Source organism: Myodes glareolus, chromosome 9 (assembly GCF_982192425.1).
Source record: "Myodes glareolus chromosome 9, mMyoGla1.1, whole genome shotgun sequence".
Classification (NCBI taxonomy): Eukaryota; Metazoa; Chordata; class Mammalia; order Rodentia; family Cricetidae; genus Myodes; species Myodes glareolus.
Window position 1 is genome coordinate 72,325,414 of NC_142034.1, and position 12,260 is coordinate 72,337,673.

Consider the following 12,260-nt stretch of genomic DNA (forward strand, 5'->3'; position numbering starts at 1 on the left):
GCTATCCTGGAACTTGCTCTGTAGACTGTAGACCAGGCTGGCCTCAAACTCACAGAGATCCACCTGCCTCTGCCTCCCTAGTGCTGGGATTAAGATGTGCACCACCACCACCTGGCAATTTTTTTTTAAAGAACCGAGGTCAAACTGTGTAGGCTTGACTGGCCTGGAGCTCAGAGTGATCCACCTGCCTCTGCTGGGATTCTTAGCTAACAGGGGGCTTCAGCCAGACACCAAGGGACAGAGCTCCTTCCTTTCCCACGGTCTCATAATTTTCCTAACCTTTCGAGCTTGCGCACCACAACCAAGGCAGCTGAGAACCTTTTTTTTAATTATTAATTATTTTTTGACAATTTCACAAAAGCACATAATGAACTTTGATCATACACCTTCCGCAATTCTTTTGTTTGTTCGTCTAGTCTTTGCACGGGGGGCCCTCAGGGCACACTAAGGGTGCCAAGCCCAGGAGTGCCAGAGCAGGTCTCCAGGAGAGGGAAGAAGCGGCCAGGGCCCTCTCTCCCAGGGACTGAGCTATGTTGGGCACCTTCTGGGACTGTGAGAGGAAGAAGGCGACTCCAACCAGAGCTGCACTTTGCTCTCCCAAGTCCTTTAGGGACCCTCTCTCCACCCATCATTTGTATTTGATTTGCTTGTGGCACAAAAGCTGGAAACCTCCCCCCACCCTTGGAGCTTGCACAGCACCCAGTGGCAGACAGGGTGCCTTACCCTTTCTCTAGAACCAGGCTCTGTGCAGCCTGGGACCCAGCCTCCTGCCTAGAGGTGGCAGCTGCGGTGAGGGTGACAGCAGTCGACTCGGAGGCAGAGCAAAACAAGATACTTTCACGTGTGACTCACACCCGAGGACCAGAGCAAAATTACAGTGTGAAAACCAGAGCTGGCTGAGTCGGAGATGGGGGGGAGGAAAGTGGGGGGAATCCCCTCCAAGTCAAGCTACTTCACTCCACTAAAACACCCTGGCCAGGGCCCATCACTCTAGAACCTTCCAAGACAGCGCCTACCTCCTGTCTTCTGTGACCGGCAGGCACTGTTGCCCTGCCACCCCAGACCTGTCCCTTTGAGTCTCAGAAGGCACACCCAAGCAAAGAGCCAGGCAGCTGGAGCTTCATGCCAAGGGCAGGGCCCGAGAGGACAAACTGCAGACTTCAGGCCCCGGGGACTATGCCACGCTCCTATTTTTCTCAGCCCGGCTTCCTCCTCCTAATCCATCCCATGAGCCATGCCATATGCTTCCAATAAAGTCCCAGCTTGCCCAGGACCACCAGAGCTGGCTTCTCCTGCAAGCGATAATTTCTGAAGAAAGCATGCACCCCAGGGTGGCAGACTGCCCCAAAGCCCTGGCAAAGACTGTTGTCAGCTCCTGGCACACCCTTGAGTTTCCTGCCATCTCCTCAGCTCTACCCCCAACAGAAACAGTCTGGCTTCCAAGGCTACTTTTCCCAGTCCCCCCTGCAACCCTGAGCACTTCCTCCCTCTGAGCCCCTTAGCTCCCTCACCTGTAAAATGAAGCTGTTAATTATGCACCAAAGATTGAGGTGAAGCATAAATGAGATAAGAAGAAATCTACTGTGCAGGGGCGGGCTCAGCACACCTTGGTTTTCCTAGCTGCCGCGTTTCTTTTCGGTTACGCACATGTTCTGCTAACTCTGCCATCTGTTTGCCGGGTTCCGCGGCTATTACCGTATTACTGGAAGCAAAAGTAACATGGTGCATCATCCTTTGTTCTGGGAGGTAGTGAAGCACGTTCAGAGTGGGAAACTGAGGCCCAGGAATGGGCTCCCAAACCAGACCTCTTGGGTTCCAAATTCTATCTCCAAAATTTAGAAGCTGTATAATCATGGATGTAATAATCTGTGTCCTTCAAATCTGCTGACATGAAAGTGACTGGTACCCCTGCCTTAAGAATGGAAAATTCTTTTCTTGTTTTGTTTTTCTGTTTTTCGAGACAGGGTTTCTCTGTAGCTTTGGAACCTGTCCTGGAACTCACTCTTGTAGACCAGGCTGGCCTCAAACTCACAGAGATCCACCTGCCTCTGCCTCCTGAGTGCTGGGATTAAAGGCGTGCACCGCCGCCGCCTGGCTAAGAATGGAAAATTCTTGATTTTGAAGAATGTGGTTATGGTTCTATGATCATATAAGAACAAAAATTGATTACATTAATTTATTTGTGTGTGTGTGTGTGTGTGTGTGGCACATGCACACGTGTGTGGAAACCCAAGGACAACTGACAGAAGTTGTTTCTCTCCCTCCACCAGGGATCAAAGTCAAGCCATCAAGTTTGGCACCAAGCACCTTTATCAGCTGAGCCATCTTGATGGCCCAAGAAAATATCTATATTCTTAAACCAGGCAACATGGCTGTGATACCAGCACTCAAGAGGTGGAGGTAGGAAGGTCAGAAGTTCAAGGTCATTCTCAGTCACATAGCCAGTTCAAAGCCAGCATGGTTTAGACAAGTCCCTGTTTCAAAAAAAGTAAAAACAAAGTAAAACATTTAGGGATTCATATTTCATGGATTAAGTGTGATATGACCTAGCCAGAGGTAGTGGCACACACCTGGCAATCCCAGCACTTGGGTAGCATAGGCAGAAAGATCAGGAACTCAAGGCTATCCTTAGGTACGCTGTGAATTTGAGGCCAGCCTCAGCTACATGAAACCCTATCTCTAGACACCAGAATCAGAGTCCCTTCCCGAGAGCTGCACAGGGATTTCACTGGATGTCACAGGTTGTCGGTGTTCAGTAAATCGGAGTAAACTGTTACCGCCAAGGCTGGCGTTATTACTTTACCAGCCCGAGAAGTTGAGCCAAAGCTACTCTCAGACACTTCATACCACCCCTCTCTGGGGTCCTTGCCAACTTGTGTCATAGCTCAGTCATCAACACTGAAGATGAGGTTAGTGCAGGAACCTTGAGGGCAGTTGAGAAGCTGCCAGAACCCTGGCAGAGCCTGTCACGTCTGTTGGACCCTCTGTTAACAATCCCATTACAAAAGACTGTCGTGGCCAGCCAGCGAACTTCAAAATGTCTGACCACGAGGCCTGCTTCAGAGCCCAGGTGAACACACGGCCACAGCCCCTGGTGGCCTGGATGAGACAGAGTTCCTCAGAGTGCAGAGGTAATCACTATTGGGAAGGAAAGGGTTCTCTTTTGAGGGATCCAGAATACAAAGAACAGAATTTGCTCCTGACTACTCCAGGCCGGAGTTAGGCCTCTTCCAGAGACAACCGCCAGGGGGCGCCTGCGCACAGCCTCGCTGCTCTCAGCTGAACACTGAATCACTGCCTCCCTATGCAGAGACAAGGGGCTGCTGAATGGGCCCCTGGTAAGGCTAGGCCAGCGCAGTTAATGAGTGGATTGCTTGGTAATTCAAGGGCCTCAGCCCCACTCTATGCACAGGTGAAGATTTGATTGAGTTCCACTGAAATTTATTTATTTATTTTTTTATGTATGTGTGTGCCACCTGTGATCAGGTTCTTGTGGAGGACAGGAGAGGACGTCACCAGGTCCCCTGGAGCAGGAGTTACAGGTGGTTGTGAGCCACCCTCTGTGGCATGTGGACTGTCGATCTCTGAGGGACAGGAGGTGTTCTTAACTGCTGAGCCTTCTCTCCAGCCCCACTCGTGAATTTTTTTTTTTTTTGAGTGTCTTTTATCCCAGATGGGTCTCAGACTCCCTGGGTAGCAGAGATGACTTTGAAGTTCTGATCCTCCTCCCTCCATCAGTGCTGGGATTGCAAGTGAGCATCAGCCATCTAGTCTGGGCATTAAGGAAAAAGCATTTGTGGCACCCTGAGAGATGGCTCAGCAGCCAAGAGCCTGGCTGCCCTTTCAGAGGGCCCGGGTTCGATTCCTAGCAACCACAGAGTGGCTCACAAGTGTCTGTATTTCCAATTTCAGTGGACCCAATGACCTGGCCTCTGCCGACTCCGGCTTGCGTGTGGTACACAGATACACATGTAAGCATGCGCATATATAAATTAATAAATATTTTTAAAATCATGCTTGGCGTTCGGGGACAAGTTGCAAGAGTCAGTTCTTTCCTCTATGACGCTGAGGTCACAACAGAACTCAGGTCATCAGGCTTGGTGGAAGTGCCTGCCTTTACCCTCTGAATCATCACTCCGTTTCATGCATTTTAAAAAAATAATGACATCAAATTGTTCCAAAAGCAATCATGCTTTTTACATGAGGAGATACTCAGGGCTTGTTTGTTTTCTATTCAAGACTTCCTTAGAGCTAGGGCATAGTAGCTCATATCTGCAATCTTGACATTTCGGAGAGGCTGAGGCAGAAGTATGGTCACAAGTTTGAGGTCAACCTGGATGACCCGGTGAGTTCCAGGTCAGTGGGGCTAGAGCAGGAACCTGTCTTACGATGTTACCTACACTCATGGGCGATGAGGCAGGAGAACTCTCACTGACTGCCTCAGTTTCCCCTCATGTCCACAGGATCTGCTGTTGTTTCCAAGCCTATTAAGTTCCCTGCAGGCTTTCTTCAGTGTTCAGGGACAGAGGTTAGGAGGAGTGTCCTTGGCCGCCATTCCACACCACCCCTCACTCCCTGCCCCCACATCACTTCCAATGCTGCCCCGACCTCCAGTCTCTCCCTGATCACACTGGTCCTGGATGTTTGCAAACCCCCATGAGATCTGCCTGGCATCTCTCATGCCCCATCCATCCAGTGCCACCCTCTAGCTTCCTGTCCTGTGTATCTGAGCAGCCGCAGTGACAAGCAGGTCCTGTTAACCCTTCCACTGAGTTCTCAACCAGCCTGAGTTGGGCCTGGGGCAACTTCGGGACTTTCTGAGGGTGTAAAGGAAAGGTCTTGTGGGGAACACAGAGGCTCTGTGGGTCGGTCTCACGCAAGATTCTCAGCAACTGAAGGGGCTGAGGGCTTTCCCCTGCAGGCCTGCATCTCTTCCGCAAAGCCAACAGGGGAGCAGCCACTCAGTCAGGCAGGAGTCATTTGACACACATGCCACACACTGCTTTGTAAAGGCGAGACTGGGAAAGACGCCTTGAAACTGGCGTGTGCACATGCATGCGCGCGCGCGCGCGCACACACACACACACACACACACTCCACTTCGGGGGGGGCTCCAGCACAGGGCCCAGCAAAGAGCAGACAGCATTTCTCTGACTCCAAGACAGAGAGGCAGGAGTTGGGACTAATCTCTAGGGGTTCCTTACTCCTGGTTCCAGCCTTCCCAAAGACTAACTCTCAAGCACAAAGGCTAGGTCAGGACAGAGAGCTTCCCATGTGCAACCTGGGTCCTGGCTTTTCTGAATCCAAACTAACAGTCAAGACCCAACTCTAGCCTGAGGGTCTGTGGAGTTCTGAAAGGGCGGTTTCAGCCACAGAACCAGTACCACAATGAATCAGGAGTTGCAGAGGGGCCCATCTCTCATTTTTTCTCTGCCATGCATCCGAAGAGCAAAGGGTGGTCTGTAGTCAACAGACTTCAGTGCGAGACACTTCCACAGGAGTGGGAGAAGCCTGGGGTGGGCAGAAAGTTGGAGGGAGGAGAGTGAGTGGATCACTCTCTGGAGAGCTTAACGCAGGAAGAAAGAATCCTCGGGGGCTGGGGCCGGAGCTCAGTTGGCAGAGCACTTGCCTGGTCTGCACAGAACCCTGGGTTGGCTCTCCAGTGCCACATAAACAGAATAACATCACCCCAGTGCTTGGGGGACAGAAGCAGGAGGACCTAAAGTTCAAGGTCATCCTCAGCTAAATAAGTGAGTTCCTAGCTAGCCTGGACTACACGAGACCCTAGCTCAAAACAATAATCCCCTGGCTCACAAAAGCATCTTCTCCAGAGGCTGTCCTCAGAGCTGGGGATATTGTGGGGTCACCTCAGCTCAGCTGGGATCAAGGCTAGGAAGACAGGGGTACAAATGGGGGTTACTTTTAAACCAGCTCTGACCTATTACCTCTGCTCCATAAGAGCGAATAAGAAGAGTCAGGGAGAGGACAGAGATTCTAAAGCCATAAAAAGACAAGCTTGACCCTGAGGGAAATCCCTCTGTCACTAATAACAGAGCAGGGAACTAAAGCTCAGCGCAGTGACGCTGAGGAAAACCGCAGTGTCAGCGGAGGCCACCAGTGACCCCAGGTAAAGGAGGCACTTCACCGTGAGAGCTGGTGGCATTCTGAGGACCCAGCCACCACCCTGTTCCTAGACAGATTTACCCAGGGACTGGAAGCACAGGGCAGGGGACCCCAGGGAACCCCAAATTATACAGTAGTGGTTCTCTCAATGAGGCAGAGCTCGGTTGGCCACTTTTTGGGACAATGACTTGGACCTGTCAAACCTACATCCCCTGTGAGAACTGGGAAGGACCCATCCAGTCCTCGTGTCTGGGAGAAGCTTGTCTGGTAAATAAGTAGCTATGGGACCCCCTGAGACACGCTGTCCCATTAGAAAACCTAGGGGTTGTGGCTCTGGCACTCAGGGGACTGATCTATGACTCTCCTCAGAACATCTGGAAAAACAGCTGCGTGTTGAAGGAGAGTCGGGGGACCTTGATTTGGGGGTTCTTGTTGCCTCCTAGCATTCCCACATTAGAAAAGGGAAGTGGATGGCTTTGGGTTGCAGAGCTAGAATCAACTTGGAGGCCGAAGACCAGGGTTGAGCTGTGTGACCTTGGGTGACTCACTTCCTTTTCCTGAGCAACAGTTTCCTCCGTGAAATGGACTGAGAGCGCGTGGGGTTGCAGTGAGCAGGAGATAACAGTCAGGAAGGCACTGGTGAACTGAGACGGGCCGGGCATGTGTCTGGAGTCATCCATTCCCTGCCAATAAAAGCGTTCAGAATGAAAGGAACAGCCCCAGCTAGGTGCTAAATTAGGGACCAGGGTTTCCAGCTCTCGGGCCCTGTACCTCCAGATGGTTTATAGTGGCCCAGTTCCCACTGCAGGATCACCTACCTCCAAGGGACATACAACCAACCTCTGCTCTGACCTGGGACTGTCCAACCCAGAAACTCCCTACTTTCTGGTCCTCATGGGGGAGAATTGTAGCTCAGAAGAACTACAATTTATAATCCGGTCTTCAATCAGCAAGTTCTCCAGCCCAAGGAGCTGGCTGGTATATTGTCACCCATTTTGGGGGACACCGCCTCTCCTTTGAGAAGCTGGCAACCTCAGAGCAGAGTCAACTAAGGTTTTCGGCCTCAATGTTTTCTCTCACTGCCTGACCTTGAGCAAGGCACGTGATTGTGATCTTCCTAGACTCAATTTCTCTAATAATGGTCCTCCCACCTTTCGGCTGCTGTGGAGACTAAGCAGGATAATTGCTGTAAGGCCCCTTGTATAAGTCTAGGTAGGAACTGAGCTGTCCAATTAACTTTTTTATCTATTCAGTTAATATGGGACTATGTTAAAAACAATAACTCTTCTAAAATTTTATTGGCAGGCCGGGCAGTGGTGGCGCACCCTGTAATCCCAGCACTCAGGAGGCAGAGGCAAATGGATCTCTGAGTTGGAGAACAGTCTGGTCTACAGAGTGAGTTCCAGGATGGCCAGGTCTACACAGAGAAACCAAAAAAAAAGAAAAAAAGAAACAAAAAAAAACAAACAAGCAAACAAAAAATTCAAAAAATTATTTACTAATTTTTTTATTACTTTTTTTTGAGGGTGCTTATTTACCATGTGGGTAAAGACCCACATGGAAGGGTCATTTTCCTTCATCAACTATTTGGGTCCTGGGGATCAAATTCAAGTTGTCAAGTTTAATGGCAGGCACCTCTACCTGCTAAACCAACCCATTAGCTCTTTGTTATTCTTGTTGTTTTCCTCTGTTCTTGCTGTTGTTGTTTTTTGGGGGGTAAGCACTCATCCCACAAGAACAGATTTATGACATTGTTTCTCGCCTTCCCTTCTGTGGGTTCTGGGACTTGAACTCAGATCAACAGGCTTGCAAGACAAGCACTTTACTCAAGAGCCGTCCCACTGGCTGTGATAGCTCCTCTAATCCCCACAAGAACCCTTGAAAGAGACAGGAAGTGTGATCACAACATCCACAAGCCCAGGGTGCCTTTCCCAAGTCGATGGTAAAGCCAAAGTTGAGACCCTGGTTCTCTTCTTCCGTTTCTCATCTCTCTCCTTCCCATCCCTGGCTTTAGAACAAGCTGAAGTGAATCAAGAGAGACTTTACCTCACAATCTTTGCTCTTCCTGACTCTAGTAGGATAGAAGGATACCGGGGGGTACCAAGCTGGCAGACTCCAACACCATAATGGATCAAACCGTCTGTCTCCCAAAGATGTCATTGTCGGTTAAACATCATTAAGATGGATCTACTGTAGGACTCCCTCCCTCCCTCAGCAGCCCCTGTCCTCATTTGAAGCCAGTTACCCTACATCTGGTCAGATGCCGGCCCAGGCTCATGGAACCAAGGCAGAGCAGAGCCACCTGGAAAATAGAGGGGACTTCCCTCATCCTTGGGAGTACTTGTGGTGTCAAGAGACCTTGGCAGTTTGTGTGCCTGTAAAGACCTGCTTCTGTTCCCACGTCTCTGCGAACTGAGGACTCAGCTAAGCCGGGCTGCCATGCTCCACCAGCTCTGACTGGTTGGTATGCTTCCTCAGGCCCAGATGAAATCTCTTCAGTAATTTCCTCCCATTAGGCCCGTCTGTACCCTCAGGGCCAGCACTCCTCCAGCCTGCAGACATCGGGAGACTGAATTCAGCTGGAGGAGGCTTCCAGCAGGCAGAATGTTCTGGATGCTTCTGCTGACAGCAGAAAGCAGGTTTCCTACCTTTTCACCCTGGTCCCCACTCTCCACCCACAATCACGGCACTCTAGCTACTTGCCCAGTTGGTGCCTGGTAAGCACCACTAGGGGCTTCACCCCAGCTTAGCCCAGCTGACTGGGAGCCCTGACAGTGATTGCTAATGGTCACTGTTTAAGGAAGCACCTGCCCTGAACCAGGTACCCCAAACATGTCTCCTGTATGAACTCACCCCATGTCTCAACTCCGACAGACAAGTATCATTCCTTATCCTCACTTAAGGAGGTTCTAGAAGGCCTTGCCCACAATGCACACAAGTCAGAGTTCTAATGGAAAGCAGCTTGTTTTGAGGTTTGCTTGGTTTTTGTTTTTGTTGTTGTTTTGTTTTTTTCGAGACAGGGTTTCTCTGTGAAACATTCCTGACTATCCTGGAACTCACTCTATATATCAGGCTGGCCTCAGACTCACAGAGATCGGCCTGCCTTGGCCTCCCAAGTGCTGGGATTAGAGGCACGCAGCACCATAAATATATATGGTGTGCATACATTTGAATGCCTGGGGAGGCCAGAAGAGATCACTGAACCTCCATGGAGCTGGAGTTACAGGCAGTTGTAATTTAACCAGTCTGAATGTCTGGATGCTGGGAATAAAACTCAGGGCCACTCTGCAAGAGCAACAAGTGCTCTTAACTCCTGAGACATCTCTCCAACTTTTTTTTTTTTTTTGAGATTGGGTTTCTTGTAGCTCCAGGCTGACCTCAAACTATGTGGTCAAGGATGTCCTTGAACTCCTGATCTTTCTGTCTCCACTTCCCAAGTAATAAGGTGACAGACATAGACATAATCACTGTGCCCAGTTAATTTAATACTGGGGACCAAACCCAGGGCTTTCTGCATCCAAAAAAACTCATCCCAGCAACTGAGCTACATCTTCCACCCTTATTTATCTTTAGTTTTCCTTTCTCTTTTGAGACAGGGGCTCGCTCTGTAGTCTACGACTGTCCTGGACTTCCCATATAACTCAGGTTGACCTTAAACTCAAGACCTTCTGGCTTTAGACTCTTCTGCACCTGGAGTCACAGACCTGCACCGATATGCCAGGCCGGAATCCAGCTCTTGATCCCCAAGAGGCAAAGACACAGCAACTGGAGGACTGAAGACTCAGGGATCAAACCGAGAGCCTGGGATGGCTTTAGTTTCTGCAGCGTGGAGGTCAATGGGAGCCCTGAAGGGAAAAAGGAGCCATACAGACCTGCAAAGATGGAACAGGGAAAGACCACCAAGCACAAAGACCTCTCAGACACCGTAGCGATACCAACTAACAAATTGAAATGCTACCACAGTATCCCATGGAAATTATGCTGGGGCTTTGTACAACAGCCTCGTCCTCTGGTGGAAAGCATTTATTAGTCGCAACATCAGGTATGGGTCTATTTACACTCTGAAAAGAAAAGGCACAGAGGGAAGGTCCAGCCAGTAAAGATGCTTATTCCCTATGCCTGTGATTGGGAGTCAATCCCAAAAATGCAAAGGAAGAGAACCAGCTCCACAGGGTTGTCCTCTGACCTCTGAGTGTGTGTCATAGTGCAAACACACACCCATACACTAATAATAACAATAACAAAGAGCTAAATTCCTAGACCCCACGTGGTAGAAGGGAAGAACTGACTGATGCAGTCTGTGCACAGGTCTCCACATGCGAATACTAGCACACTGCTCACACAAAACAAATAAACAAACAATAATAAACAAAATAAGCAAACTAACTAACTAAACAACCCCAGAAGCCACAAAGATGGCTCAGTGGGTAGAGGTCCTTATCATGCATGCTTTGATGACCTGACTTTAAATCCTTGGAACACATGTAAAAAAGACAGATGGTTTGGCACACATCTTTAATCCCGGCACTCCTATGATGAAGCAGAGACAGGAGAACAAAGTCAAAAGCTACAGCCAGGCAGTGGTGACACCTGCCTTTAATCCCAGCCCTCAGGAGGCAGAGACAGGCAAATCTCTGTGAGTTTGAGGCCAGCCTGGTCTACAGAGTGAATTCCAGGACAGCCAGGACTGTTGCACAGAGCATCACTACTTTGAACCAACTGCCCCCCCCCAAAAAAAAATAATCAAACTCCAAGGCTAACCATCCTGGCATACAGTACAACACCAGAAAAGACAAATTCTGCCTCAAAAACAAAGTGGAAGTAGAAAATCAAGTGATGGAAAAATTGTCCTATGGCCTCATGATAACCCTTCTGATTAAAAAAAAATTACTAAAAGAATGGTGATCTAGGGTGCTGGGCTGGCTAGCTTTATGCTAACTTGACACAAGCTAGATTTCTCTGAAAGGAGGGAGCCTTTGTTGCGAATATGCCTCCATAAGATCTGACTATAATTAGTGATTGATGGGAGAGGGATTCAGCCCATTGTGGGTGGAGCCATTCCCTGGGCTCGTGATCTTTGAGTTCTAGTAACAAATCAGGCTGAGCAGCCACAACGAGCAAGTCCCCTGCATCAGCTCCTATCTCTAGGAACCTGCTTGAGTTCTGTCCCAAATTCCTGCAACAATGGAAATAAACCCTTTCCTCCCCAGCTAGCTTCTGTGCTTCCTCACAGCAACAGAACCCTAGCTAGGACTGGAGGAAATTCAGTAGTGATGATAGAGCGATTGCTCAGCCAGCATGAAGTTCGGGGTCCACTCCCAGCACCACATAAATGGGGGAGTTTAGGTCTGTGACTCCAGTATTCAGGAAGAGTGGGAGCCAAAGGCCATTCCTGGGTACCTAGCCAAAAGATAGAAAAAGAATAAAAACCGTAATCCGGAATGGCAGTTCACGCCTACTGTCCCAGCCTTTGGGAGGCTGGGGTGGGAAGAATTCACGTTTTTGGCCAGCCTGGGCTTTATTATAAGTTCCAAGCCAGTGTGGGTTAGATAGGAGAGTACCATCCATACCAGACAGACAGACAGACAGACTGATTCCTCTTGCTTTGTGAGGCATGCCTACTTCAGGAGGCCTGGGCAGCCCAAACCGGTGTCAATAAGGGTACTTCTCTCTTGAAGTTGCAGGCAGCCCCCACATCCAGGCAGGGGCTTGGCATACTTTATAATGCTCCTTGACTTTCAGCTCTGAGTTCATGGCTGTGACCCCTCATTTGAACCCCTGAAACCATGGAAGGGGGTACCTGCAGTTTCTGGATAATTCTGGGCCCAGAGAACACAAAGGAATTACTTGGATTTGCTCAACAAGCCCCTGATAGATTGGGGATCCTGGATGACCAATACACGCGACAAATACAAATACTCAGGTTTACCTTGCTGTCTCTGACCCAGCCTTCTGGCGAGGAAATTCCAGACTCGTTTATTAGGAATCCAGTACGGGATTTGGCCTGCGGGAAATAGTGCTACAGGCCTGCTGAACCTGTGGAACAGATTTCTTAATCCCCCATTTTAGGCAAAATTCTTTTGGATTTCATCAGGACAAATTACACAGCTAAAAGAGCTTTATTATTTAGGGTTTTC